This window comes from Austrofundulus limnaeus, unplaced genomic scaffold (assembly GCF_001266775.1).
Source record: "Austrofundulus limnaeus strain Quisiro unplaced genomic scaffold, Austrofundulus_limnaeus-1.0 Scaffold275, whole genome shotgun sequence".
Taxonomy (NCBI): domain Eukaryota; kingdom Metazoa; phylum Chordata; class Actinopteri; order Cyprinodontiformes; family Rivulidae; genus Austrofundulus; species Austrofundulus limnaeus.
In genome coordinates, this window is record NW_013952677.1 from 492,707 (window position 1) to 493,875 (window position 1,169).

Below are 1,169 nucleotides of genomic sequence, written 5' to 3' on the forward strand. Positions count from 1 at the left end.
GAACAAGAAAAATGCCAAAAAGCATAGAGAAGATAAAAGGTGAATATGTTTAGTGTTATAAATATTCAACCAATGAATATTTTTTGACTTTTATTACATCCAGTGGTTCCTGAGATATTTTGCTAACGCTTTAAAAAAGCACAGGGTGAAACTTTTCTTTTAGCTCCAATCTGAAAGTTCACTTCCTGTCGGTTCAGCTGAATGAATTAAAAAAAATCTCCCAAACAAATCAAGATGGCCGCTGCAGCCGAGACTCATCTGTCATATTTACATGGAGCTAAAACCTGTAGCTGAAAGTCTTTGCTAACACACAGCACTAACCGAAGACTTCCTCCATCTTTACAGTTTATACTGAGGTAAATAATACATTTATTTTACTGATGCTCATCAATAAAAGCTTGATTTTGCAGCTTTAATCCAAAGTAGAACTCTGTGAAGGTCTCAGCTTACCTGCCACTTAGAAAGCACTGATCATAATTGTAATGCTGAACAAACAATATTCAGCTATTTCTGTCTCTTATGGAATATTGTGTTACTCGCAGGTCGGAGCAAGGACACGTGGAGTAAAGCTGCATGTAACACTAGCAGGTGGTGTGAACGCACACTGCAACTGGTTTTATGAGCAGCTCTTCAAACATCGACAACGTTTGTCTAATTAGAACTGAAATCTGACAAAAACTGAAGGTTTAACAAAATGAAACTGAGGAGAAATATGAATATGATGTTAACATTAAATACATTTTAGCTTGCTGTTAGTAATAAATCAGTTATTTAATGATAAATCTTTATCAGCCTAATTTAGATTAATGACTCTCTTCACTGTAATCCTCTGTTTTTAGACTGAAGTCAACTCAAATCACAATATTTTACTGCTGCCTCATCAACACCGCAACAGTTCAACCTAAAAATAAGTTTAAAAAATACTRGATTACAGTCACTCTGCAGTAAAACATCTGCACTTCTTCAATTAAGACTAATGAGGTGTAAAAACCACGTCTTCTGGTTCTGCAGAACTGCTGCTGCTCAATGAAGAGAGAAACTCTGAAACAGGCTGGTTGAACAGCAAGAATCTTTATTTTGCAGTCCAGGAGATTACAGCCAAATTGTGGCCTCCAAGCCAAATGATTCACCAAGTAAGAAAGTTGAAGAACGAAGGCCAAGGGTGGGGG